Source organism: Malaclemys terrapin, chromosome 3 (assembly GCF_027887155.1).
Source record: "Malaclemys terrapin pileata isolate rMalTer1 chromosome 3, rMalTer1.hap1, whole genome shotgun sequence".
Classification (NCBI taxonomy): domain Eukaryota; kingdom Metazoa; phylum Chordata; order Testudines; family Emydidae; genus Malaclemys; species Malaclemys terrapin.
Window position 1 is genome coordinate 27,254,919 of NC_071507.1, and position 27,419 is coordinate 27,282,337.

Genomic DNA, 27,419 nt, shown 5'->3' on the forward strand with positions numbered 1-27,419 from the left:
TGCCGGCCCCGCTCAGCCTCCTGCAGGCCTGGGTGAACGGAACCCCAGGCCAGCAGGAGGCTGAGCAGGGCTGGTGGCCGGGACCCCGACTGGCAAGGGGCCAGCAGCTGAAACCCCAGACAGACTGGCAGCGGGCTGAGCGGGGCGGCGGCTGGGACCTCAGCCCACTGCCAGCTGGGGTCGCAGCCGCCGGCTCCGCTCAGCCTCCTGTCGAGCTGGGTGAACGGAACCCCAGGCCGGCGGACAGAACCCTGGGTGAACGGAACCCCAGACCATTCACCCTGATTCGCAGGAGGCTGAGTGGAGCCGCTGGCTGGGACCCCAGCTGGCAGCGGGCTGAGTGGGGCCGGCGGCTGGGACCCTGGCTGGCAGCGGGATGAGCAGGCTGAGCGGGGCCGGCAGCTGGGACCCCAGCTGTCAGGAGCTGGCGGACGGAACCCCAGACCAGCAGTGGGCTGGCGGCCCGCTCAGCTTGCTGCCAGCTGAGTGAATGGAACCCCAGGCCAGCAACGGGCTCAGCAGTGGCCGGGACCCGCAGCCTGCCATTAAAAAAAAATTGGCTCATGTGCCACCTTTGGCACGCGTGCCGTAGGTTGAGGACCCCTGTTCTAGTGTATACATTGTATACTGTGTGTACTGTACTTTATGGTAATTTTCACTATACGCGATTTTCCTCTTATGTGCTAACCTTAGAACCTAACCCCCGCATAAGATGTGACTCCACTGTAGTAAAAAAAAATTTTGGGCACTGCTTTTTGGTGCCCCCAAATCTCGGCGCCCTAGGCAGCCGCCTCGTTCGCTTAGTGGTTACAACGGCCCTGGATGTGATCATTATGGAAGATATCTCGCTGCTGAGGGGGAGCAGGGAATCAAGGGACTGTCTTCTCCAAGCCTGCGGCTTCCGCCCTGGCCCCTATGCAGCTCACCTGTGTGCAGCAATGGTCATTTCCCCCCTCCTTGTGACGGTGCAGTGGCGCTGGAAAGTTACCGTTAATGGGGCAAGAAACAAAGCAGCTCTGCTGAAGGACCTGCGGAAGCGGATTGCCCAGTATCTCTACAAGAGTTTCCTGGAGATCTCTGAGGGAGATTCCTGTGAAGTGAGGGAGTCAATCAACAGCCTATTCCGCTGCTCAGACTAGGTATGCAGTGAGAGACGAGCCTGCTTTTTGAAACCTTCCTGCCCTCTTACCCCCAACAACTCACCTCAGCGATTCTGAAAATCAGATCCACTTACCAGGGGCCTCCTCTCCTGTTTGTGCCTCACCAATCTCTGACAGCTGTGACTGGCTAGGCTCCTCCGGGGTAGAAAAGTGCTTCTGGCTGCATGCATCTCTGACATCCAAGTCATCCTCTGCCTCTTGGTCCCCTTCCCCCTCCACATCCTCATCCAAGATTGCCTAGGGTTACCATATTTCAGCAAGCAAAAAAGAGGACGGGAGGAGCCCCGCCCTAGCCCTGCCCCTGCCCCTCCCACTTCCCACTTCCCGCCCCCCCAGAACCCCCAACCCTCCCCCCGTTCCTTGTCCCCTGACTGCCCCCTCCTGGGACCCCTGCCCCTAACTGCCCCCCAGGACTCCACCCCCTATCTAAGCCTCCCTGCCTCTTGTCCCCTGACTGCCCCAACCCTTATCCACACCCCCACCCCCAGACAGACCCCTGGGACTCCCACAACCCATCCAACCACTCCCCACCCCCTGACAACCCCCCCCAGAACTCCCAACCCATCTAAACCCCTCTGCTCCCTGTCCCCTGACTGCTCCGATCCCTCTCCCCACTCCTGCCCCCTGACAGCTCCCCCCCAGAACTCCCAGCCCCCCACCCCCCCGCTCCTTGTTCCCTGACTGCCCCCTCCTGGGACCCCTGCTCCTAACTGCCCTCCAGAACCCCACCCCCTACCTAAGACTCCCTGTTCCTTGTCCCCTAACTGCCCCCTCCTAAGACCCCCCCCAACTGCCCCCTAGGACCCTACCCCCTACCTGTACCCTGACTGCCCAAAACTTTCTCCACTCCCCCCCAAAAAGCCCCCCCCTGAACTCCCGACCCCCCCGTTTCTTGACTGCCCCCTCCAGAACCTCCCTGCCCCTTCTCCTGCCCCCTGGCCCCCTTACCCTGCTGCTCAGAACATGGTGTTGGGCTCTGTGCGAGCCGGACACGTGGCTGCGCTCCCCAGCACAACACACAACCCGGTCCCTGGCCCTGCACAGTGCTGCCGGACTGGGACACTGGGCTGCAGGGGAGGAGGAGCTCCTCTACAGCTGCTCCGGAGTCCAGCCCGTGACTTTCCTGCAGCCCTCCCAGCCGCTCGCTCTGCTCTGCCGGGGAGGGGGGAAATCCCGGACATTTTGAGTGATTTACAAATTCCCCCCGGACGCTATTTTTAGCACAAAAAGGAGGACATGTCCGGGTAAATCCGGACGAATGGTAACCCTAAGATTGCCTCCTCCTGGCTTGGTCCACTCTCGACTGGCACGCGAGCCAATGAAGTATCCACAGGAGCCTTCGCAGTGGAGGTGGGGTCGCCGCCACGTATTGCATCCAGCTCTTTGTAGAACCGGCAGCTTGTGGGTGCAGCACCAGAGGGGCGGTTTGTCTCCCGCACCTTGTGGTAGGCGTTCCACAGCTCTTTCACTTTGACCCAGCACTGCAATGTGCCTGGGTCATGGCCCCTTCTGTCATGCATTGTGAAATCTGTCCATAGGTATCATAATTCCTATGGATGGAGCGCAGCTGGGACTGGACAGCCTCCTCTCCCCAAATGCTGATGAGGTCCAGCAGCTCGGCATTGCTCCAAGCAGGGGATTGCCTGGTGCATGGAGCAGGCATGGCCACCTGGAAAGATGCACTGAGACCATTGCACGCATCACCGAGCAAACAGGAAGGGGACTTCCAAATTTACGGGGTGGGGATGTCAGTTGGTCACCTCAGGGCAGGGCAGTAGAGTTCAAACCGATGACCAGAGAGGTGAGAACAGGCATTGTGGGACACCTCCCGGAGGCCAATTGCAGCGTTGTAATCGCCACGGTCTACAATCATCTACACTGGCACTGCAGCGCTGTAGCACCGGCGCAGAAAGCTGTACACCGCTCGTTGGGATGTTTTTTTTAAAGCGCTTCAACTGCGCAGTTTCTGTGCACTAAGTGGCTCAGCAGTGTGTACACCTCGGGAGTTACAGCGCAGAAAGCTGCTTTACTGCGCAGAAACTTGCCAGTGTAGACAGGGCCTGGCAAACTCTTTCTAAAAGCTATCTACACACTTCTAAATGTCTTTTAGTGTAGGGACCTAAAATTAGCATAGTACTTTAGTCTGTGTTTTAGATCACAGATATCCAATATGTGGTGACATTGAGAGCTACAGGCAACTAAACAACACAGGACAGTTTCCCATTCAGTGTAGTGAGTTCAGTTCTATGTTTGAGAGGAAACCAAGATTTTAATGTAATTGATAACACTGCTCTGCTACCGATCCAAGCTCCCTAGTAGTGTGGCCAGGATGACCCTGTCTGACCCTTGGATCAACCCTTAAGGCATATTCCATGGAATGATGGTAGCCTCTTGAAAAGGTAATGTAGCCTAAGGCATAGGAGTTGTGCTGGGGTCAAGGCTAAGTGTGGGAGGGAGCAAGTTGTGGGCAGAAGGGAAGTCTCCATAGAGATGAGAGCTTCAGATTCTGTGCTGCACCTCTTGTGAGAAGCAGCATGGAATCTGCCAACAGAGGATTAAGGTGAAAACTGCCCTGGGAACAGCATTCAAATTGTTGAATGCAAAGCTTAGTGCATGCTTCTCTCAGACGAATGGAGAAGTTGTAACAAAGTGGCATTTTGTGGGACACTACTGAGAGTATCAATTCAGGACAAATTGCTTACAGCAGGGCAGTTACAGCCCTAGGCTGGGGTTCCTTCACTACTGAGGCACACCAAACTAGTCAAACAGAGAGGACTTCGGTTTTACTCCACTGGCTAACGAGAAGTCATACAAGCAATTCCCTCAGACACTCCGGTTTCCCAGCGCCACTCCTTATGGGGATGAAGGGTTATGACAACCAATACCCCAGTAAAAGAGAAAAAGGTTCTCCTGATCCCAAAGGACCAAACCCCAGCCCCAGATCAATATACCAGTTAGATCTTACCCACAAATCACGCTGTTGCCAGTCCTTTAGAATCTAAACTCTAAAGGTTTATTCATAAAAAGAAAGAAATATAGATGAGAGCTAAAAATGGTTAAATGGAATCAATTACATACAGTAATGGCAAAGTTCTTGGTTTGGGCTTGTAGCAGTGATGGAATAAACTGCAAGTTCAAATCAAGTCTCTGGAGTACATCTACAGCTTGGATGAGTCATTCAGTCCTTTGTTCAGAACTTCAGTTTGTAGCAAAGTTCCTCCAGAGGTAAAAAGCAGGACTGAAGACAAAATGAAGAAGATGCAGCTGCCTTTTATAGTCTCTTGCTATGCAGCCTGTGCTTCCTTTGTTCCAAACACAAGCTGCCCAGAACATGGCTTGAAAGACTTAGAGTCCTCTCTGTAGGCATGCCCCTGCATAAGGTGTATCTGCCTTCTCTCAATGGATCAGTTATATAGCTGATGGTCTTTAATTGGCCATCAAGCAGGCCGGGCAGTGCTGACGCCAAACTGTCTGGGGTGTCACCCAGAAGCATAGCCCAAGTTTGAAATACAGACAGTATAGAGCCAATACTTATAACTTTAAATACAAAAATGATACATGCATACATAGCATAGTCATAACCAGCAAATCATAATCTTTTCATAGATACCTTACTAGACCTCCTTTGTACAAGATTTGGTGCCCCATAGGACCCTGATTGCAACAATGATCTATACAATTACAGTTCATGTCAATAATGTCACAGAAGTGTAAATTGAATATTTATTGTGGGGCATGGTCACAAAAATGCAGGTATTGTACAGAAAATTCTGAGTAAAAATATAAATTGTAAGTGTACAGGAGGAAGGACGTAAGCATAGATATGAGGATGAGCACAGGAATGGAGATTATCAGGCAAGAAACTTTTCAGGGCAAAGACGGTGTGTCAGTATGTGTTTGGACAGCACCTAGCACAATGGGGACCTGATCTCTCAGCTGCAGACTTTGTGCACAGAGGGGGCAAAAGCCTGTATATCAATGTATGTATTGGTGCACCAGATACAGATAGAAACTAGCACAGAAAGTGCATGTATATCATTACTGGAGATGGGACAGAGCAAATTAAACAGCAGGATAGTTGAAGCAGAAAATTAGTCCTAGAAGAGATACACTGCAAACTCTTCCTTTTGGATTTGTCTGTGGCAATGAAAAAGATCAGACACATGCCACGTACATAGCAGTAGAGAGCAAATCAGCAAATATACAGAGACACAAATTGCAAACAGAGCATTACCTTTGGCAACTAGATAGGCAGACACATTGACTTGGAGAATGAGTTCACTTTTAAGTTGTCACTTTTCAAAGCACTTAGCAATGAACAGAATTACAAATCTAAGGTGCCACTTGCAGTAAAGATCCCTAAGAAAGCAGGTGTCCAAACACCTTGTGGTTGGTGGATAAGCATTTTTCTGAGTATAAATAGGGATGCCCAGTACTGCCTTTCTTCTCCTTGGCACAAGAGTGCCGGTTGAGCACAATCGTCAGAATATGCAATGGGCATACCAATTTGTTTATAGCCTGCTTTTTGGTGCCGTGGGATAGCAAGGGTCTGTGTAACCAAGCTGTTTCTGTGTCTTAACCTGAATTATTTACTTTTCTTAAACATTTTCAGATGGTATAGTTATGACAAGGGTGTGAAGAAAGTTATTATTGTGATGAAAACCTGATCATGATACGAAGTAAAAAGTTTAAATATTCAAATCATTACAGATATCCTCCCAGGTCCTTTCTAATTTCACCCCTTCACCATCAAATTATCCCCCTATTGCTACAAGTGATTCGGTTCCTGCAATGATAGCAATAGCATAGACAGTGCACTCATCACTGGTGGTTTTACCACCAAAGGGGTGATTAAAAACACAGGCACCACAGGACAACACTAGTGTTCCCATCATTGGTATTAGTGATGGAACTGAATTAGTGGTAGCACTGAAGTGGAATTTTGGGTCAAAAAGGCAAGTGTGGACAGAACCTCAGTGATTAAGAGCAGAGCTGGTTAGAAAAAAGTAAGTATATTTTGTGACAATTTTCAAAAGAAATTAAAATGTTTTGTTTCAATTGACATTTTCTGTAATTTTTTTGTTTCAATGAAAAATTTAAAAATGTAATGGAATTTATATTTAAATTGCTTTAGTGGGGGGAAAACACTTTAAAAAAACCTCTCTTCTATCTTTTTCCAGTGGGAAAAAAGTAGAATGTGAAAGAAGTTTTTTTCCTACTGAAATCAAATATTTATTAAAAAGGTTTAAATGGAAAATTTGTGAATAGCTAAAGTTAAAAGGTCAGAACTGAAATGTATTCAAGCAACAAGTAGGTGAGAACTGTTCAGATAGCTGGTGGTCCAGACTGGAGCCCTAACTGAAACTGAATTCAAATGGATATTGAATTTGTAATTGGATTCAAATGGGTTTCCTTTAGTGTTGCAGAGTGGCTGAACAAAAGGGTGGTCAACACATCCTGATTCAAATGGCCAAACAATACTCATTATTGAGAACAAAAGACCTGTGATAGAGAAGGTGTGGCTTTGGGCTGATTGGAAGACCTTTTATCACAACATAGTCATGTGTCAAGCATGTTTATGCACCACCATGCCTTCCTTTATGCTATGAAACTCTGGGCAGCCATCCCATAGTGCCTCGGCAGGAGGAGAGTGCCTGGAGGACATGCACACAGAACGGCATTAGCGTGATGTGGGAATTTTTCTAATGCTCTCTATATTGCCACAGTTGCTACCAGCAGAAGAGCTCAAGCTTTAGCTCCTTGGTCTAAAGGCAAGGGCAACAGAGTGTTTTTTGAGGGAGTTCTCAGCTTTGGAACTACTCCTTCCTTGATCTGATATAGTCCAGGTTTGTTGGCATGCTTGGGTTAAAGCCTATTTACTTGAGCCTTGGGGGAAGGCAGGGTTTGATGGTGACCAATATTTTTGGGCAGGGGAAGGGCAAAGTGTTGTTGCATTTGCCAGTGAGTTAGCTGCTAGTTTTAGTTTTGATTAATTGTTTTTGGTGTCAAAGGTGCCTAGAGTGTTAGTTATTTTTAATAAAATATTAATTTATTAATACATTTAATTATAATTATTTATTATTTAAGTGCACTTCCCTTACCCACCTAGGGGAGGAGAAGCCACGGAAAAGTTGACTGAAGCAGCAAACCAGGGAAAAACGAATCATAATGTATTTAGCAAGTGATAATCAGGGCCAAGCCTAGGCATGAGGAAAATAGGATACTGAAAGTCTGGACCTTCAGTCTGTTGCAAACTCTGCAGCTCACAAGTCAACCCTATTTATGAATCTGGTTCTGCTCCATGAGTGTGGGGAAGAAATCTCTGTGTGCTGCTGCCATGTGGGAAAAAACCTCAGTGCTGCTAGATCTGACCTCTCTTCCCAGAAGGGATGTCCTGTGGATCATTAAGACTGGCCCCGAATCATCCAAATCACAGAAAAAAATACATACAGTAGAACCTCAGGAATGGAGGTTATATGTAACTTTGAAATGTTTGTAACTCTGAACAAAATGTTATGGTTATTCTTTCAAAAGTTTGCAACTGAACATTGACTTAGTACAGTTTTGAAACTTTTCTATGCAGAAGAAAAATGCTGCTTTCCCTTTAATTTTTTAGTAGTTTATGTTTAACACAGTACTGTACTGTATTTGCTTTTTTTTTTTTTTTTTATGGTCTCTGCTGCTGCCTGATTGCGTATTTCTGGTTCCAAATGATGTGTGTGATTGACTGATCAGTTCGTAACTCTGAGGTTCTACTGTAGAGGAACTATTTCCTGACTAGTAAATTATTTAAAAAAAACAGTAACAACTAATGAGGAATGAGAGAATTTCCTGGTATTCCGCCCTACAACTACATTACTGTCCTTTGCTCAGATAAGTGACAGCAATGCATCAGAGGCCAAGTGTCCCTCCGCAATAAGGGAAACTTTAGGGAGGGGATGGGACACCTTCCTAACAAGGAGTGGGGGGATCGGAAATGCAAAATCTCTCCCTATTCCTCACAACTAGATCCCAGATCCTATTATGATGTTGTAAAACTGCAAGTGTACACAGCACTGTAAACCATGCTAAACAAATAACAAAGTTCCTGCCCTAAAGAGCTTAAAGTTAAAGGCATGAGTGAGCACAAAGCAGTACAACACAAAACAAACACATGTGGTCTTTACAGCTGGAAACCTTATTATCTCTCAAGAGGGATAAAAAATAAGTAAAGCAGATTTCATCTCTTTGGAAATGGAGCATTTCACTCTGCCAAAAATGTGTACTTCACAAAACAAAACAAACCACAAGTAACTAAGTTGCTAGCCTATAGTTGGGTGTCTGGGGAACGTGGGACTGCCGAGGTGCTGGGGGATAGAGGAGAAGCAGGACTTAAAGTGGGTGTAATTTTCTGGATTTGCTGCTGTCCTAGTCCTTTACAGGAAAATCCTATAATCCTTTATATAAAATTATATATTTTCTGTGGATTTTCCAGACCATATTAAGAATAAAGATTTATATCACTATTATAGAATTTTATAGGATGGCCCAGAAAGCCTAAGAGAAATGGTGTATTCTACCAGCTTTTGAGAGTAACTTCTATAGGACCCTATTACATTTCTATAAGAACACTGTTGGTTTTATCCCTTTTAAATTCTACAGGACTTTTCCAAAAAGGGGTATCTCTGTGATTGTCCCTGTTTGGTCAGGCCACACACATTGTGCTGAAGGACGGCTGCCTGTGTGTTCCCCAAATCAGTTCCAGGGCCCACGCTGGTTTCACACTGTAGGGCAGGGGTCGGCAACGTTTGGCACGCGGCTCGCCAGGCCCTGGCGGGCCGGGCCAGTTTATTTACCTACTGACGCGGCAGGTTCGGCCAATCGCGGCCCACACTGTGCCGCGGTTCGCCGTCCCGGGCCAATGGGAGCAGCGGGAAGCCGCGACCAGCACATCGCTCGCCCGCGCCGCTTCTCGACGCCCCCATTGGACTGGGACGGCGAACCGCGGCCAGTGGGAGCCGTGATTGGCTGAACCTGCCGCGTCAGCAGGTTAATAAACTAGCCTGGCCCGGCCCGCCAGGGTGCTTACCCTGGTGAGCCGCGTGCCAAATGTTGCCGACCCCTGCTGTAGGGCAACCTTTCAACGCAAGGTCATGGTGCTGCCACACCATCTCTCAATGGATGGGTTTGAGTGACACTACAAAACGTTGCAGCTTTGGTACAAAGGCAGTCTCAGTTCAATATAAATGGAGGGAGGGAGATGGGGGAGCACAGTCCTTATGACCATAGTCTAAGCCTCAGGCAGAAGGTCAGGAGCTGCGGAAATGTCTGTAGTGACTGACCCCAGGAGCCTCCTTCCTCCCCCATAGAACAACGGAACCCCTAGTCAGAGACACACACTGAACTTGGCAGGGAAGGGAAGTCACCCCCTTCCCCTTTGCAATGAACTATTCACAAGCTATTCTCCATCCCCCTCCCCCCCTCCACAGCAATGGACTCGTCTCCTGTATATGACTGCAGGAGGGGAGGGGGCCAGCCCACTTGGACAGGGGGAGGAGAAGGCTGTGTGGTAAGTATAGGAAGGGGAGGAGGGGTTAGTGGCTTCGGTGCCGTGTTGCTATGGGGAGACCGAGAGACTAGAGGGTGGTGTTGCTGCTGCGCAGGGAGAGAGGGAGCAACAGCTGCTGCTGATCCCTGACACATCCCCCTACGGGCCTGCTGCCATATTGTGTCCACTCTCCCCCAGCCGCACAGCTTCATGACTACTGTGAGTATGGACCCCATTATTAACTGTGATGGTGGTGGGGGAGATTTTTCCTCCAACCCTCCCAGCAGAGAGATTCCCAGCCTATATTTGCGTGTGTTTTATTTTAGAATATCTGAACCTACAAAGAACATACATGTGGTTAAAGGATGAGCGTTTCCTGCTCTGAGGTGGCAGCACTGGGGCGGGGGGATCACTGCCGCCTCTCAGAAGTGGGATGTATAAAGTGGGTTTGTTAATTGGGGCTGGAATGAAATTGTGATTCAAAATAACAAACGTGGGCTGGGGGAGGAGGTTTAACAGGGGCAGGTGGGTTGTGGATTGGAGTTTGTCCCGCTCACCCGGCCGCACAGGGGACAGCCTGTCTTTGGTTAAAATTGCTTTAATAAATATGGAGGGAGAGGAAGCAGTTTGTTCAGGGGGCTGGTGCCTCTGGAGAGCTCGGGTGTGACTCGTGAGGGGAGGGAGCCTTGTTTTGGTTTCGCAGTCAGGTCTGGGAAGAGGCTGGGGGGCCGCGTGTGTGTGATGAGAGGGAGAAGGGCTGCTCGGCGGCGGGCGTGAGTGGGCACACATGGATAACGCGCAGAGAGGGAGAGAGTAAATAATGGAAGAGGCGAGGAAGCTTATGCTGACGACTTGGGGCTGCCTTGGTCGGTGTTCCGCATGGGTCGCTTCCAGAGAGTCTGGGTAAGGGCCGGAGCCCCCAAGCCCACCCTAAGAGAAAGCATGTGCCGAGATCGCCCTCCGGGTTCGCAGCCCCCCCAGCACTGAGGACGCTTGCCAGGAGTGCAGATCTGAAGTCAGCGATGAGTGACTCCCGCGCAGCCCCCGCAGTACAATCATCCCTCCAGAGAAGGGAGACTTGCCGTAAAATTACCCCCCCACCACCCACCGCGCAAGGGAGGGATGCTCTCCTCCCTGTTGGAGAGTGAGGTTGACAGCTGGGCTGAGTCCTGCAACTCTGTTACTGCTGTTGGACTGGCTCTTCCTTCCCCATATGCCCCTGTTTTCCCGTGGGAGGAAGGGGGAGGCTCTCTAAGGAGCATGTGGCCGGGAGAAGGTGGTGCGCCAAGAATAGCACCCACCGCAGTTCCTTGTAGGTGCCTGTCCTGCCTGAGCCAGCCCGGTGAGGAGAGGAGGTGTTAGTCCTCTTGCCCTTAAAAACATAACCTTCCCCAGCTGCAGGAAGGGCCTCTGTCCGCTCCACTCGGCTCCATTAGCAAAGGCAGCAGCTGATGCGTGCAAGGTGAGTTTCACACACCACCACCCCCGGATCATGTGCGTTTAGTTCATTGATCTCCCCCATTTTGATTGGGATTGTGACAGACACGTGGCCCGCTGAGCCCACCCCAGCAAGTCATAGGCATTTCTGGGAGTTTGTGTGTCTGTAACAACCGCGACAAAGAGCCAGCCTCTCACCGGTCCTCATGAGCTCCAGAGAGAGGGAGATCGTCCCCCAGTCTGCTGCTGCCACCGCTGCCCAGCTACTTCTGCGCGGCAGTTTAGCCGTCGTTCTCGGTGTCTTCTCCTTTCTCGTGTGCTCTTGGGTGAAGTACTTGGCTCACTGTTGAGATCTCTGCAGTGTTAGTTGTTCTTATGAGACATTAGTTTATATGGAGTGGGCTTCCTTCTGCCCAACCCCCCTTTTCCACTAGGAAATTTTTTCCTGGATGTGATGTTCTCAAACTTTTGAGATACCTAAAAACTTATTTCTTTTTGTCAGGAGTTTCAGATGTTTCTCTTAATCTGTGTTTAGGTATATAAAGGGGCTTTAAAAGCAGTATTGTGTATGTGTATATATATGTACACAAATGGTGTGCATGCATTTGTGTGTGTTTATGGTAATAATATTTGCATTGGTTGTTGTAATGAAAATGTTAGCCACAGTTTCTTAAATTAACCCAGAAAAGTGACGGACAGTTGATCAGATTGTCATGTTCTTTTGTGTTTTGTACCCCATTGGATATACTTTGGGGCACATTATGAATAATACAGTATAGTAAGATGGATTTCAGTTTTTCTTAATTCTCAGTTTTTCAACAGAAATAAATTAACACTGTTTATATTAAATTAAGGGTTGTACTAAAAACAAAATGAAAAAATATAACACCATTTTACTGCACTGTGATGTATCCTGCTTTTTGAGCATGGGGAAATCTTCTGGCAGAAGTGGGTTAGTTAAGGCAATGGTACAGCTATGTTTAAAAAAAAAAAGTATAGAGGAGAGGGAACCAGAAGAAAGAATTCAGTAGTCCTGTACTGAGGAGGACATTGATAGGAGAGTTCAAAAATAAATTAATAAATTGGAGAGTGAGGAGAACACGCCCTCAGCATCCCATCTGAGCCATAACATTGGTTGTAGATTGTGAGTCAGAAATTTTACACTGAATGATTTTGATGGTGTAGGAAAAAATGTAACATCGCAATTGTGATCTTTGTTCAAACATAAATGCTCTTAGTAACTAAATTATATGATGATGGAAAGTTCTGTTTTGCTCCTAAAACTATATATGCAAACTTAAGAGGGTATGGATTTTTTTTATAGCCAGTAGTGAGTAGGAAACTTTTCCTTGGTGTCTGGTTGTAGGTTACTTACAAATTTCTGCAAAACTGAAATCTAATTAACAGCTAGAAGTGCTAAATTATATTCTATTTTATGGCTATGAAGACAACCTGATTATGAACTGGTACAATGCTATGTAATTGAATCAATAGACAGACAGCATGAAAGAATGGCTTGAGAGGTGTGAACTTACCCTGAGAAGAACAGGGGTAGTTAACTTGCATTCTCTGGGCCTGAATATATATATACTCTACCCTTATTCTGCGACCTGCTGGGGATACTAGTTGGTGGCTCCTCCATGGAGCTGAAATCATGGGTGTTTGCCTGGTGCAGTTCACAAATTCCCCCAACACCTGTCCCTTTTGGGGCAAGAGAGAGACCTTGGCACACATCCGTGTAGGGTTCATCAGATTGTAGCCCCTCCTTTGCATCATCCAGAACCTCTTACTGAAGTTCTGGCTGCACTTTTCCCCGCATCTCCTGATCTGGGCACACTCTGTCTGTGGCCTCCACAATCATGGGACATCCTCGTCAACCTTCTCTTGGCACTGGCCAAGGTGACTATCCATCGCTCCAGAAGTAGGAAGCTAGGCGGTGTGTTCTGTGACTTTGGGCCTATTCCTGGTCCCTTATCTGAGCATACTTCTGGGCAGAATTCCTCTGGGCAAAGTCCACTGACTCCCTAGACACCTTTGAGTAGTGGGAACTGTTGGGGGATTCTCTACTCAGTGTCCCCTCTCTGGATCCCTGATTTTCAACCTCACTCCCCCTCCCATTTTTTTTTTAATCTGTTGTCCCCAGTAATCAATTGTAGCCTGGGCTTAACTAATGGTGTGAGCCTTTAGTTATGGGCTGACATAGAACTGCCTGTCCCAATAATTCAAATAGTACTGCAGCTCCCACTGGTGCCACTACTTGTGCAACCCTAGTGGTAGCACTAGGGGGAAATTCCTTACCCACATGCTCCCTGCAAAAAAAAAAAAAAAGTCTTTAGTGCAAGCACAGTTATTGAACCCATCCACACTAGTAATGCAGTTATATTGGGGGACTTGGTTACAAAACATCTATCCCAAATGTAGCTAAAGCATGGTTCGGTCTAAACCAACCATGCTTTGATGTGTCAGAGGACAGATACACAGCATCAAGGCCGGCTTTAGCAAGTGTGGGGCCCAATTCCTGGGGCGGCACTTCGGATTGCTGGCTGGGGAAGGGGGGGCCCCGGGGCTTGCCGCGCTCTGGCTGGCGCTCCGGCTGGGGCCGCTGGGCTGTGGGGCTGCCGCGCTCCGGCTGGGGCCGCGGGGTTGTGGGGCTGCCACGCTCTGGCCGGGGTCGCGGGGCTGCAGGGCTGCCGTGCTCCGGCCAGCGGTCCGCTGGGGTCGCGGGGCTGCGGGGCTGCTGCGGTCCGGCCGGAGCTCCAGCCGGGAGAGTGGGGCTGGCCACGCTCCGCCAGAGCTCCAGCCGGGGTCAAACTTAAAAACAGCTTAAAAACATTGAGAGCTAAGTTTTATAGGACTTTCAAAAACTCTCTCTCCTACTTTCAAGAAAGAAGCATGATTTATTAAACTCCTATTGCTTCAGAGTATCAGCCACTGTTAACACATCTGAAGGTCCATAAAAAGATACAAGTGAAAGTAGACAAATGAGAGCCATTGCACTGAGCTCTGCTTCTCAGTGAAATAGTATTCCAAACAAACAAAAAAAAGAAACCTAGGAGTTCAAGAAAGTGGGTGATACACAAGTAGTCAGCTGGGGAAAAGCAATGTCATGCATGAAATGATTACAAGTAGATAGTCTTTAAATCATTTCCCCTTGTGGGACCCAATTATCTGCAATTGGAGATGCTTTTATCCTGCAGATGGGAGAATGGAGCCCTTAATAATTATCAGTAAGTCCCAAAAGAAGCTTGCAGAAATATATACATATACAAAGTATTAATTTATTTTAAACAGTTTATCTTCACCCCAAACCCAAAAGGAAAGAGACCGAGGTTTCATTGCACACAGATGAGAGGAAAAAATGTTGGAAAAGCTTTCAGAATTCTTCTCCCACTTTCTCTTGACTTGTACTCTCTCTCTCTCTCTCTGTCTCCCCAGGGATTTTAAGTTCCTTCCACACAGACAATTAAACCATGCTAGCTGAACCAGTTTTAAATATGGTTTGCATAACATATGTAGACAGTGGGCCTGATTCTCCGCTGCCTTGCATCGGGATGGATTTGAGTTAAATCATGATTTAAATCACTAGTCAGGAAGACTCGATTTAATCATGGATTTCTACATAAAAGTGCATTCTTGTTGGTTGTTATAACCTTAATACATATTCTTCACAACTAAGGCCTGGTCTACAAGGGGGAGGTGGGAGGGAGGGATCGATCTAAGTTACGCAACTTCAGATAGCTGAAGTCGACGTACTTAGATTGACTTACCGTGGTGTCTTCACCGCGGTGAGTCGACTGCTGCCGCTCCCCCATCGACTCCGCCTGCGCCTCTCGCGGCAGGCGAGACGGAGGAGTGCTTGGGGATCGATTTATTGTGATAAATCGACCCCCGCTGGATCGATCACTGCCCGCCAATCCGGTGGGTAGTGTAGACATACCCTCAGAGATAGATGTAGGTTTCATTTTTAGAAGGTACACACTATACATTTTTAAAGTGATTTATTTTGAAAACTTTTCAGTTTAGTTTTACAGCTATATCAGAAAATGAATGATTGTTTGGTTATTTCATTTACCAAAAGTAATTGAAGCAAATAGTTCATCTCCCAATGACTTCATCAATAGCTCCAATTCAACAGGTTAATCATTAACATTTGGAGGATTTTCTTGCCATGCTGTATTAGGAGGAGAACATCACCAGACAGACATTTACATTGTTTTATTTAACTAAAACAACATTATGAATTCTGGATTTTTTTCTTCAACGGCAAACATAATATTTTAACAAAACAAGCATATGAATTTTTGAATTTAGTTAAATATACAAGTTTTTCAAAATCAGGTTTGTTTTTGTTAATATTGTTTTTAACTAAAATAGTTTAATGGAATTAAAAAAAAACAAAAATAAAAATTAAATCAACTATGTCAGCCAGGTCAACATGAGAAACTTAAAATATTGGCTTCTTTCTACACCGTCAGAAGAAGCTACTGCTGTTAATAGTGAGATTATCATTTCAACAGTCTCTGAATCCAAGTGCTTAAGTCACTTCCATCAGTTCACTGGTGTGACTTTCTTAAAACATCATCAGCAAACATATTTCTTGAATGGTTCTTATTCCTAAACGGGGTCTCTTTTAGGCCTGCTGCCATTATAGGTTTTCCCTTCTAGTGAGAGAATGGTATGGTAGATCTCAAATCAATGAAGGCTACACTCAGAAAGACCTCAAGACTTCTGGAATATGCTGCTCAAACAGTTTCACTTTTGTTTCTACTCCCTGTCCCTTCCTTCTCACCTTTATTTCTAGGCTTGTCCAGATCTATTCCACCCCGAACAATTGTCTATTCACGGAACTTTTTGAAACTTTGCACTTTTAGAGAGAGGTAAGGGATTGACTCTGTGTACACAAATTTGCAGAAGGACAATAGGTTTGAGGTCTGTTATTTCTCACCTCTGTATATTATTTATTTATTTAAAAACATTTTTGCTGTTAACAAAAAAGCATGTTATTTCTGGAGACACAAATCCACAGTTTGAGAACTGCAAAACTAAGCATCTCTGATGGTATCTTCTAGACTGAGCACTGAGTCCCATTGGGTAGATAGAAAGATTAACCTAAATGATCTATACAGAAGCCCCTGGAACCCCATAAAATTGGGTCCCTAATCCATGAACTATTGAAACTCATTTACAAAACTGTTCTTAAACATTACATGGATATATTGTCTCATACTATAGAATTAGAATTTATAATCCCTATTCCATGAGGAGATATCTTTGAGCTATAACTTCTGTGAGCTGAGGGGTAAAAACATTACCTACTATCTGTTCTTATCAGTTTAATATCTTAATTAAAACTATTTTATCAAAAAATCCGATTTAAATAAAAAAAATCATTGATTTTTATCCACCCTGCCTTGCATCCTGTCTAATCATTTCACACTTGTGAAGAATGGATGTTTAAATGCTATTGAATCAGAATGACAGGGCTTGATTCTCTTTCATGTACGCAAGTGCAAATCAAGAATAACGCCATTGGAGTTACACTGTGTTAATCAGAGGAGAATCAAGTTTGTAGTATCTGGCCAGGTTAGCGTGGACCTTTGTCAAATATATATGATCTTAACATCATTTCTGTTTTTGTTTAATAGTTTAATCTGACTTAAAAACCACACTTAGTCATAAAGAGGAAACTCCTGTGTGCCTGAACTAGTTTGTAACACTGTTTGGCCAATATGGATGGGGACAAATGTTGTTTTTTAAAGTGTTCAAGACTAAGCCCTGATTCCCTTTTGACTTGCTCTTTATCAAGTACGCTAGTGCAAAAAGAGTGTAAAATGCTACCATTAGAATAATGGCATTTTACACTCACTTTGCACTGCTGTAAATTACTATACAAGGTGCAGGGCAACAGAGAATTGGGCCATGGTCTCTGGCTTTGGTAGGGAACTGCAGTGGTATTGGCAACACACAGCACTAGTGTAGAAGAGATTTCTGCAGCTGAAACAGTTTTTAACATGGTGATGTTTAGACTTACCCTGGGTAGGTTTAAGTGACAGTGTGGCTGTTGCCATGGGCAGCTGTGCCAGACTAGGGTGCTCAGACTTGGTCTATATTAGAAAAGTTGCACTGGTTTAACTAAATAAATTTTAAATCAACCTAGCTCAATCAGTGCAAATCCCTAATAATACAGAGGCAGTGAAATTAAACTGATTTAAGCAAGGGTTAGCTTGCAATTTACAGACACAAGATAAACTGATTTAAACCATTTTAACTTCTACTTATGTGTATCTACATCAGGGGTTTACAGTCTAACTAGATCAATATATTTACACTGGGTGCAGCTTTTCTAATATAGAAATGCTCATTGTCTTGCTACTACTGGTTGAGCAAGGAGGGGAATTTTCACAAAAAATCCCTGGTGTACTAGTCTCTATTCTTTCACCATCCAGCTGTAATATTTAAAAACATTGACATATATTTGCTTGGCTGAACATGCACGGGTGTACTAGTAGGGATTATTCTATTGCTTTGATTGCTCATCTCTAGTGAGAGCATTTAGAAATCTCTGATAAGACCTGTGTATGTGATGGGTGAAAGAAGGACAGGAGACTACTTTCTTGCTGCACAGCGTACTTGGAGTGTGGGAGTTCTGACATAATATCCTGACTCTACCTTTTCCCACTCTTACACAAATGAGAGGCTTTTGTTTGTTTGCCTTTTATTTTTATTAGATTTGAGCTTCCTAGAAACGTCTCAATTCCCCTCCCCCTTTTTTATACAATTCTAAACTTAGCCCTAAAATTACACCTCACCGTTTCAAAACACTTTATAAACACAGAGCCTGACTCATGGTAGATGCTGAGCATCCTCAGCTCCCACTGGAACTATTGGGAGTGAAGGATACTGAGCACAGTTGACTTATTGGCAAGGCTGTAAGAATGTTTTTTGATTTGTTTGTTTTTGGTTCAAAAGTTGCAACGACTGTTTGTTGAAATTGTGGTTTTGGTGCGGTCGGTTCAACCTGGCTCATGGGGTTGTAACACAACTTAAATTTGTCCTGGCTGTGCCTCCATCATGATAGGCAGGTATATGTAGAGGTGCCCTCAAAGCAGAGGTGTAGGATGGGGAGCCCCTCAGAACAGAGGGATGAGGGGTGCAGGTATGTGTGGGGAGGTGCAGGACCTAAACTCTTGTTTTGTAAATCCAAGAGGGGTTGTGGTATACAGGCCTTTCATCCCCCAAAATAAAGATTATCAGCTTTATGGATGCAGCAGTGTGTATTACTTGCTTACATAATTTATATTAGCTTTTAGCATCAGTCTAAGTTTCATCCATTTTATTTCATTTGGCTGCACAGGTTTGAGACAGTTGTTAATCCATGTGGTAGTATGTATATGTTAGTATAAAATGATATTGTAATTAACTGTCCTGTATTTCCATTTTTGAGTTAGCACTTGGTGAGCATATTAACATAGATAGATCTGCTTTGTGTTCTCCCTGCTTGACAGTTAATAAAATTGTGTTGTGTAACTTCCTGTGCAGAAATTGTATTGTGCTTTTTGACTTATTGAATCATATAGCATATCTGCCAGTCTTTACAGTTTATATGCAGATATGCACTTGTATAAATTCTATCCCTAGCCAGGCTTCACAAATTATGAATTTTTATTTTTGAATGGTCACACAAAGCTTCCCTGTATCAAGAGAAAGATCCACAAGGAAAGCAAGAAGCATCTAAGTGGCTTTTTTTCATTTAGAAGTGGATATTTACATATTATTTATATCCCTATATTACAATACATCCACTTCCCATCATATTTTCAATTTTGCATTGTGGATGTAATCATACTGTCTAACACAGTACAATATATGTCAGGGGTTTTCAACCTTTTTCTTTCTGAGGCCCACCCAACATGGTATAAAAACTCTATGGCCCACCTGTGCCACAACAACTGTTTTTCTCCATATAAAAGCCAGGGCCGGCGTTAAGGGGTAGCAAGCAGGGCAGTTGCCCATGGAGCCAAGGCATAGCAAACTAAGTTTCTTAGGCTTCAGCCCCAGGTGTTGGGGCTCGGGGCCCTGGGATGCAGTCCTGTACAGCGGGGCTTTGACTTTCTGCCCTAAGCTTTTATGAGTTTAATGCTGGCCCTGAAACCAGCTTGTGGCCCCCCAGGGGGCCCCGGACCGCTGGTTGAGAACCACTGATAAATCAGACACTTCTCATCACATATGTCTTTATCACATTAGGTAAAACTGTATAGTGGTATTCCAGGGTATGCACAAAGTATAATTTAAGTCAAGTGAGATAGAATTGGCATGTGGTAGGGTAGTACACTACCACTCACTACAAAAAAAAATGCTGCCTGGTGTCCAATGGTGTCCTTATGATCTTTGGAAAAAACAAGGCATACTTGTGGCACCTTAGAGACTAACAAATTTATTTGGGCATAAGCTTTCGTGGGCTAAAACCCACTACATCAGATGCATGGAGTGGAAAATACAATAGGAAGATATATATATATATATACAGAGTACATGAAAAGATGGGGTTTGCCTTACCAATTCTAATGAGACAATTCAATTAAAGTGGGCTATTATCAGCAGAAGGAAAAATCACTTTTGTAGTGGTAATCAGGGTGGCCCATTTCAAACAGTTGACAAGTAGGTGTGAGTAACAGTAGGGGGAACAATTAGCATGAGGAAATAGTTTTTAGTTTGTGTAACGACCCATCCATTCCCAGTCTTTATTCAGGCCTAATTTGATGGTGTCCAGTTTGTAAATTAGTTCCAGTTCTGCAGTTTCTCATTGGAGTCTGTTTTTGAAGTTTTTTTGTTGAAGAATTGCCACTTTTAAGTCTGTAATTGAGTGTCCAGGGAAATTGAAGTGTTCTCCGACTGGTTTTTTAATGTTATAATTCTTGACGTCTGATTTGTGTCCGTTTATTCTTTTTTTCTCTACGCAAAAGAATAAATGGACGTCAAGTTATTTTTTGTCAAGGTCCAAATTTCTTGGTCAAGGTCCAGAATGCAGAGAAAATAATACTAAAACCAATAATGATGATAATAAGTAAATAAAAAGATTTCAGGGTCTGTTCAAAACTGTCAGTCAGTCCGGATTTGGCCTGCGGTCCGCCTATTGACTACCTCTGCCTTATTAGCTGAACTGTCTTAACATGATTTTAATTTGGGTCCATGAGGGGCCTAAGGATTCTTAATTCCTATGATTAGCCTTTTCAGCAGGCTTTGACAACTGTTATCCTATTTTAAGTGATGTTGAACTTGGTTTGCCCACGTTAGCGTGACAGGTCAACACAGTTCAAAATGCCTTTCAGCAGCATCGACTATGGTTTGACTTTAAATTGGAACTACTGTGTAATCCATTAACAGTGTTGCTTCTGGTTATATCAAGAGTTGCTCCTTGATCCTTGTACTGTCAGATATCTATGCTCACACATCACTTTCTGTGATTCTACCATTGCATTTGATGCTGCCTTGCTACTGTGTTCTTGCTGTGGTGGACCCTAAAGTGTATAACTTGATCCGTCCTCCCAAAAAACATAATCTTTTGTACCTTCTCACTGTAGCTCCTCTAAGCTTTGTTTTTTCAAAATTATTTTTTGCGCATTCCCTATATTTACTACCTAACTTTAGTTTCCTATTTAAAATGTGGGCCCCTCATTTGTTGTTGTGATTGCAGTTTAGCAGGATGGTATTTTATTATGTTTGTTTTGTATGCTGTTATACAGCAGCCAAAGTGATTTTAGGATACTTTCTACAGAAAAATCAGTGATTTAAAACCCACACCTAGTGGGATTAGAGTGCAGCAGCAGCTGATGGGGGCAAGCAAGCCTGTTGCCAAACAGCATTGATAGCCTCTACCACAGACACAATCTCTGGGTCAGTTTGGCCAAAAATAGTCAGAATGGTTATAGGCAACTTTTCATTACATCTCTACTCTGATATAACACGAATTCGGATATAACGCGGTAAAGTAGCGCTCTGGGGGACGGGGCTGCTTTACTTCGTTATATCTGAATTAGTGTTACTGCAAGTGGTTCCTCTGCGGCACGCTCGTGGGAGGAGGCAGAGACGGAGTGGAGGTGAGCTCGGGCAGGGGGGCCACAGCAAGTAAGGGGGGAGGCGCAGAGGAACCGCTCCCTGCCCCAGCTCACCTCCGCTCCAACTCCTCCTTCTCCCACGAGCACGCTGCTCAGCTCCGCTTCTCCTCCCTCCCAGGCTTGCCACGCCAAACAGCTGATTTGCGTGGCAAGCCTGGGAGGGGGGAGAGGCGGAGCTGCGGTGCGCTCATGGAAGGCGGCGGAGCAGAAGTGAGCTGGGGCGGGGGGGGGGCGGGGACCTGGGGAGGGCCGCAGCAAGTAATGGGCGGGCGCAGAGGAACCGCTCCCTGCTCCAGCTCATCTCCACCTCCTCCTCTGAGTGTGCCGCCGCCGCTCCGCTTCTCTCTCTCTTCCCCCCCTTCCAGGCTTGCCGGGCCAAACAGCTGATTGGCCCGGCAAGCCTGGAAGGGAGGAAGAAGCGGAGCGGCGGTGGCGCATTCAGGGAGGAGGCGGAGGCAGAGCGGCGGTGAGCTGGGGTGGGGAGCGGTTCCTTTCCCTACCCCAATATAGCACAGTCTCATCTATAACACGGTGAGATTTTTTGGCTCCTGAGGACCGCGTTATATCAGGGTAGAGGTGTATTTTCAGAGTTATTTAATCCAAATACAAACTATATTCTTCTCTTCTGCTTTGGTACCTTTTAACCATGTTGTATGAGAAGTATAGATATCATTTTGTATTTACATAGTTTAGCTTGATTAATGCAAGTGCTTTTCTCTTTGCTTTGAGAATACTGTATTTACTATATCTAGCTTTCATTCTAAGTCGAGATAGCGTAACTATCTAAGGCTTCGTCTCCCATTTTACCCAGATTGTAGTGGCACCGGTGGAACTGTTTCCTCTAATAAATAAATTGGTTTATTATTTTACTAAGTTTTGTTTACACTGACTGGCATAGCTATTCTGGAGTAGTTTTCCTTATGTGGAGACACTGTTCTGGAATAATTATTCCACTCCCAAAGTTGAGTAATTATTCTGGAATTAAATCACTTTTATTTTAGATGTCCACATGGAGGAGTTATTCCAGAATAGCTATTCTGGTCAACTTCTTGCATGTAGGCAAGGCCTAAGCAAAATTACAATCTGAAATCAAGAAAACTTAAATTATTAGCTGCATGAACATTCTATTGGTGTTAAGCAAAACAAAACAAAAAAAGGTGATTTTTTTCTCTAACATCAGCACCATTTCACTTTAATCATGGTTCTCTAGGTCTGTTGACCTACATTTATATATTTCTGATGTGTACTTTGTTATTTTGTATGCATGCGACACAGAGGCCCATTGGTGATTCAGTACTATGTCAGCAACTCTTGTGGGGCTTGACTTATTCATCACACCTAAATACTATTGCCATAATCTGTATCCAACAGGTGTGATGTAAGATATTATCAGAAAACTAATTCATCAATATTCTTCTGGTATGTATGTATGGGGTGTGTACAATGCTATGCATATGTGCTAAAATTACATTCTCAAAATGTGTTTGGCATGCAATGTATGAGCACAGTCTGCCTTTGACAAAGCAATGTGTATTTGTTTGGCTGACCAATCTGGTAGTTAGGCAGTGGCAATGAAGGCACATTTACAAGGTAAGCAAAGCTGTCAGCCTAGCAAGTGGGGGAGGTTGCTTCTTAGCTATAAAAAAGGGGGCCTGAACCTCAAATAAGTAACTGATTGTACACATAAATGTACATCAAGTAAGGTCTTTTATGAAAGCTGATGACACACGGGTGATCAACATCATTGTAAAATGCATGTGTAAACACTATGTGAGGAATTATGAATATTCAGTGATAGGCATTAAAGCAAAGGTTGTCAATTATTTTTTTTGCCAAAGTCCAGATTTCCTCATCGAGGTATACTCAAGGTCCAGACTCCAGAGAAAATAATAAAACAATAACAATAATAAATAAATAAAAAGATTTTGGGTCCATTCAAAAGCATCTGGCAGTCTGGATTTGGCCTGTGGTCCACCTATTGACTACCCTGCCTTAAAGTCTGTGACTGAAGGGTATTTAAATCAGGCACATCAGAGGGCATTAGTAAACAGGTTTTCTCTCAGACACGAGGGAAGATAGCTGTCTACCTGTCTCCAGTGAAATTAAGCAAGGAGTGACCTGAAACAATGGAAGTTCTATTTACATATGAATCAGCAGGGAGATGGGATGTTCACAGGAAGGAAAGAACAGCATGAGATTACCTTGAATCTGGGGACAAAACAGTGAGTTTTGGAAATAATATAATGAGAGAGAAGATGCTATCTTGGCATCCATCACTTGAGGGACTGAAGAGGTCAGAGCTCTTGAGATTGCAGACAGATGAATTCTTCAGCCAAGGTGGTTGAAATCTCCGGAAATTGATTATAGATGAGAAACCTGCTTAGGCAAAGATTGTAACTGTCTGAAATTAAATTTTAGTCTTAGAAGTGTATTCCTTCTTTTGTTTGTTCATAACAAGGGACATAATGGTTAGTTGGCTGGCTGTTGGTGTCCAGGCTGAGAGTCACAGCAGCAGAGCATTCAAGGCACCCGAGGTTACAGGGCAGGCAGTGCCATAATGATTTACTGGTCTAGATTGCACCCCCAGAACATGACAAGGGCTACATTACCATTGTGTGCCATAGAAAGCAATCTGTGGTAGAGCAAAGTTTTAGACAGATAAACAGTGTTATTGACACTTACATTGGTAGTAATACTGTGTGCTAGGAAAAATACTAGCTTGAATCAAAACATGTCTAAGGATGTACCAATACTAGTGATATAAGTGCTGTTGCCAATGTTTTTAGCTGTTTTCTATTTATGCAACTTTCAAAGTGTAGTCTGAAACTGAATGAAGTATAAAATTTAGTTCAAAGAATTTGTAAAAGAGAAATCCAAACATATATCCTGTCTTGGAACTAGAGGTGTTTGGAATGCTGTGATAAAAATGTAATTACAGGAAGACCACAAAGGATAGGAAGAAAAATTATCCATGAGTAGCAAAAAGAACAGGAGTACTTGTGACACCTTAGAGACAGAAGCCTGGTCTACACTACGAGTTTAGGTCAACTTTAGCAGCGTTAAATCGAATTAAGCCTGGGCACGTTCACACGACGAAGCCCTTTCTTTCAACTTAAAGGGCCCTTTAAACCGGTTTCTTTACACCACCTCCGACGAGGGAATTAGCGATAAAATTGGCCTTTGCGGGTCGGAATTGGGGTAGTGTGGACGGAATTCGACGTTATTGGCCTCCGGGAGGTATCCCACAGTGCTTCATTGTGACCGCTCTGGACAGCACTCTCAACTCAGATGCACTGACCAGGTAGACAGGAAAAGTCCCGCAAACGTTTGAATTTCATTTCCTGTTTGCACAGTGTGGAGAGCACAGGTGACCACGCAGAGCTCATCAGCACAGGTAACCGTGATGGAGTCCCAGGATCGCAAAAGAGCTCCAGCATGGACCGAACGGGAGGTAAGGGATCCGCTCGCCATATGGGGAGATGAATCAGTGCTAGCTGAACTCCGTAGCAGTAAAAGAAATGGCAAAGTATTAGAAAAGGTCTCCAAGGCCATGAAGGACAGAGGCCATAACAGGGACGCACCGCAGTGCCGTGTGAAAATTAAGGAGATACGGCAAGCCTACCACAACGCCAGAGAAGCAAACAGAAGGTCCGGGGCAGAGCCGCAAACTTGCTGCTTCTACGCAGAGCTGCATGCCATTCTAGGGGGTGCAGCCACCACTACCCCAACCGTGTGCTATGACTCCCTCACTGGAGAAACACACAGGGAAGAGGGTTCGGGGAATGAGGAAGATGAGGATGGAGGTAATGTAGGCAGCTCACAGCAGCAAGGAAGCGGAGAAACCGGTTTCCCCAACAGCCAGGATATGTTTGTCACCCTGGACCTGGAACCAGTAACCCCGGAACTCCCCCAAGACCCTGAGGGCACACAGGGGACCTCTGGTGAGTGTACCTTTGTAAATATTACACATGGTTTAAAAGCAAGCGTGTTTAATGATTTAATTTGCCCTGGCAATTGCGGCCAGTACAGCTACTGGAAAAGTCTGTTAACGTGTATGGGAATGGAGCGGAAATCCTCCAGGGACATCTCCAGAAAGCTCTCCTTCATGTACTCCCAAAGCCTTTGCAAAAGGTTTCTGGGGAGGGCTGCCTTATCCCGTCCGCCATGGTAGGACACTTTACCACGCCAGGCCAGTAGCACGTAGTCTGGAATCATTGCATAACAAAGCATGGCAGTGTATGGTCCTGGTGTTTGCTGGCATGCAGACAACATCCATTCCTTATCGCTCTTTGTTATCCTGAGGAGAGTGATATCATTCACGGTCACCTGGTTGAAATGGGGTGATTTTATTAAGGGGACATTCAGAGGTGCCCATTCCTGCTCTGCTGAACAGAAATGTTCCCCGCTGTTAGCCACGCGGTGGGGGGAGGGGTGAAGTGATCCTCCCAGAGAATTGGGTGTGGTGGGGGGGGAGAGGGGTTAGTTGGGTTTGTGCTGCATGTTAACCCGGAAACCGCAGCCCCTCCTTTTACATTGCAAACCCATTTTAAATGGCCAACCCAATTCATCCTTGGTATGGGAAATGAGGGCGCTGCTGTTTGAAACCATTCCCACATGTTAGGAAGGTTAAAAAAGCCAAAGACTGTGGCTTACCATGGCTGCCTGCAAGCCGAAATCTGTTGCCTGGCACTGCGTGAGTGATCTCTCACACGAAACCGGCAGGCCCTCACTATAAGAGGAAAAATGCGACCTTGTAACGAAAGAGTGTATCCATTGTTCTCTAAAATGTGTCTTTTTTTAACCACCTCTCCCTTCTCCTCCACCAGCTGCAAATGTTTCTCCTTCACAGAGGCTAGTGAACATTAGAAAGAGAAAACGGAGGACGCGGGACGATATGTTCATGGAGCTCCAGGTGTCCTCCCACGCTGATAGAGCACAGCAGAATGTGTGGAGGCAGTCAATGTCAGACATCAGGAAAGCACAATATGAACGAGAGGAGAGGTGGCGTGCTGAATTGCGTGATGAACAGAGCAGGTTGCGGGCTGAAGATGATAGGTGGCGTCAGCTTGCAGACAGAAGGCAAGAGTCGATGCTCCGGCTGCTGGAGCATCAAACTGATATGCTCCAGCGTATGGTTGAGATGCAGGAAAGGCAGCAGGAGCAGAGACTGCCACTACAGCCCCTGTGTAACCAACAGCCCTCCTCCCCAAGTTCCATAGCCTCCTCACCCAGACACCCAAGAACACGGTGGGGGGGGCCCTCCGGCCACCCAGTCACTCCACCCCAGATGATTGCCCGAGCATCAGAAGGCTGGCCTTCAATAAGAGTTAAAGTTTTAAACTGCAGTGTGTCCTTTTCCTTCCCTCCTCCCCCACCCATCCCGGGCTACCTTGGCAATTATCCCCCTAGTTGTGTGATGAATTAATAAAGAATGCATGAATGTGAAATAACAATGACTTTATTGCCTCTGCAAGCTGTGCTCGAAGTGGGGAGGGAAGGGTGGGGTGGTTGGTTTACAGGGAAGTAGAATGAACCGGGTGGCGGGGGGGCGCGGAGGGTTCATCAAGGAGAAACAAACATAAGTTTCATACCATAGCCTGGCCAGTCACAAAACTTGTTTTCAAAGCTTCTCTGATGCGCACCGTGCCCTGCTGTGCTCCTCTAACCGCCCTGGTGTCTGGCTGCGCGTAATCAGTGGCCAGGCGATTTGCCTCAACCTCCCACCCCGCCATAAATGTCTCCCCCTTACTCTCACAGATATTGTGGAGCGCACAGCAAGCAGTAATAACAATGGGGATATTCTTTTCGCTGAGGTCTGAGTGAGTCAGTAAGCTGCGCCAGCACGCTTTTAAACGTCCAAATGCACATTCCACCACCATTCGGCACTTGCTCAGCCTGTAGTTGAACAGGTTCTGACTCCTGTCCAGGCTGCCTGTGTACGGCTTCATGAGCCATGGCATTAAGCGGTAGGCTGGGTCCCCAAGGATCACGATAGGCATTTCAACATCCCCAACGGTTACTTTCTGGTCCGGGAAGAAAGTCCCTTCCTCCAGCTTTCGAAACAGAGCAGAGTGCCTGAAGACACGAGCATCATGTACCTTTCCCGGCCATCCCGCGTTGATGTTGGTGAAACGTCCCTTGTGATCCACCAGGGCTTGCAGCAGCATTGAAAAGTACCCC

General features: G+C 45.7%; 1 protein-coding gene across 5 annotated transcripts in view; it reads left to right on the plus strand.

The window, feature by feature from the left end:
- Positions 1–9,823: 9,823 nt before the first annotated feature.
- FOXN2 (forkhead box N2) overlaps positions 9,824–27,419 on the plus strand; it is a 125,621-nt gene continuing 108,025 nt past the window's right edge. For 3 of the 5 annotated variants that reach the window (XR_008444483.1, XM_054023849.1, XM_054023852.1), the window contains exon 1: positions 9,824–9,906. The gene's annotated coding sequence lies outside the window, so the exon portion shown is untranslated. Of the gene's footprint in view, positions 9,907–10,508; positions 11,150–24,592; positions 24,691–27,419 lie in introns of those variants that run through there. The other 2 variants (XM_054023850.1, XM_054023851.1) reach the window with 2 other exon arrangements.